A 2,341-nucleotide genomic window follows, 5' to 3' on the forward strand; every position below is an offset into this window, starting at 1 on the left:
GGGCATCCATATGGTGTCCTTTGTTTCTTTTTTCTTAATTTTTTATTGTTATGTTAATCGCCATACATTACATCATTAGTTTTTGATGCGGTGTTCCATGATTCATTGTTTGTGCATAACACCCAGTGCTCCACGCAGAACGTGCCCTCTTTAGTACCCATCACGAGGCTAACCCATCCTCCTACCCGCCTTTTTTTTTTTTTTTTTTAGGTTTTATTTTTTAAGTAGGCTCCATGCCCAGTGTGGGACTTGAGTTCAAAACCCTGAGGCCAAGAGTCACACACTCTACCCACTGAGCCATCCAGTTTCCCCTAAGTTAAGCTTTTGAGTAAGACTTTAAACTCCTCAGAATTCATTTTTGTAGGTGATTTTTCCCATGAATGAATCACTATTTTCATTCATATTATTTGACTTTGCATTTCTTCTTTGATTTTGTCTGGCCAGTGGCTCAGAATGAGGCTTTCTATTGTACCCAAAGGTATATATGTGTTCACCTCAATAGATGCTGGTGGAGAGCTCTCAGACATTTACTTTCCCAGCAGACTCCATTCTCTACCGTTTGGTATCCTACAAAAGTCGATTGTTTGTATGTTTCATATTGATTCCACAAAGTTCTGTTTTCATGTCCACATGCATATTGATTTCTCTGGATTTTGAGTGTGCCATTATGGACCTTTTTGTACTGTAAATATAAGAAAACAACTTTGTTTTCAAAGTAATCCCAGTTCTAAGAAAATATGATATTGAGAGACACAGTATTTTTTTAATTTTTATTTGAGAGAGGGAGAGAGAGCATGCACCTGTGTGAGAGAGATGGCGTGAGCATGGCCGAGGGAAAGGGAGAAGCTGTCTCCCCACTGAGCAGGGCTCCATCCCAGGACCCTGGGATCATGATCTGAGCTGAAGGCAGATGCTTAACTGACTAAGCCACCCAGGTGCTCTGAGAGATACAGTATTTAAGTGGTTAAATTTCGTAGGCTTAATTCTCTAAAATTTGAATATGGGGAATGTGATGCCAGAAAAAAACAAAAGAAAACCTCATTCTGCTCTAAGTTCCAAAGTTGTTCCAATACTTAATTAATTATGGAAGCAGACATACCAAGCTGTGAGTGAGGACTGCTCGATCTGAAACACTTATTACTAGCAAGCATTTTGAGCTAAACCCCCAATGAGGTTTCTCAGGCAGCAGGTAGCAATATGTACGAAATAAATTTGCTTGGGTTTACAGCCATATTAGTCAGAGGACCCTTTTTACATTCCTAAGGTCTCCAGGCTTTGGTGGTGAAGGAGGTCTAGCCTAGACTACATGAGGTAAAAGAAGTGAGTTTTCCTCTCCGTCTAGAAGATCACCCATAGCCTGGTCCCCTCAGATTGAGAAAAAGGCCTCTGACCCAGCTTGCCTTGTCAGTCACGGGAAGCCAGAGAAAGGAAATAGGGAGGAGCCTAGGCCTCTCATTGGAAGACTGTTCCTTGGTTCAGCGGGCTGCCCTATCTAGCCCCTTAAGACACCCAGAAGAAGAAGATGCATACCAAGAGAGAGAGAAACGGTATCTGCCCCAATGTAGTTGCCTCTGCTTCTAGTAAATCCCATTCTCTAACCCATCCTGATAAATGTTTGCTGTCTCAGGGGCGCCTGGGTGGCTCAGTCAGTTAAGCATCTGCTTTCAGCTCAGGTCATGATTCCGGGGCCCTGGGATGGAGCCCTGCATCGGGCTCCCTGCTCAGCAAAGGAGCCTGCCTCTCCCTCTCCCTCCGCTTGCTGCTTCCCCTACTTGTGCTCTCTCTCTCTGTCAAATAGATAAATAAAACCTTAAAAAAAATTTTCTCTCAATAAATCAGTAAGCAACATTCTTAACTACCGAGGGGTAGAATGAGAAAGGAGGTGAGGTTTGAACATAGGTGGGTTGAGTTTTCTGAGCCTTGAGTGTGACATCATCAGATACCCACTCTTATGATTATACCAAAGGCTTTTTATAAATTTTGACATAAATCACAGTTGTAGAAATATTTATTTATTTGTGCTCTCTTGTTTCTGTTACTTTTCTAAAACTTTACTCCAGTGGATTTGATAATGAAAAAGATAACTACATGCCAGACCCTGGAAACCCTATCATGCCCCATCAAGTTTACATTTGGGGCATCGCCTACTTTATTTTACCCATCTATGGAGGCAGCACTGAAGAGCATCTAAACAGATTTCACAACTCACTGCTTAGTGTCCTCACACCGTCTGCTGACACTCTGATGTAGCCATTGCTGGTGCTCATCAGTAGCTAAAGAATAACCTGGATGTTTCCTGGGCAAGAACTTCTTAGGTTTTTATTAATTTACATGACTGCCC

This window comes from Zalophus californianus, chromosome 5 (assembly GCF_009762305.2).
Source record: "Zalophus californianus isolate mZalCal1 chromosome 5, mZalCal1.pri.v2, whole genome shotgun sequence".
Lineage (NCBI taxonomy): Eukaryota > Metazoa > Chordata > Mammalia > Carnivora > Otariidae > Zalophus > Zalophus californianus.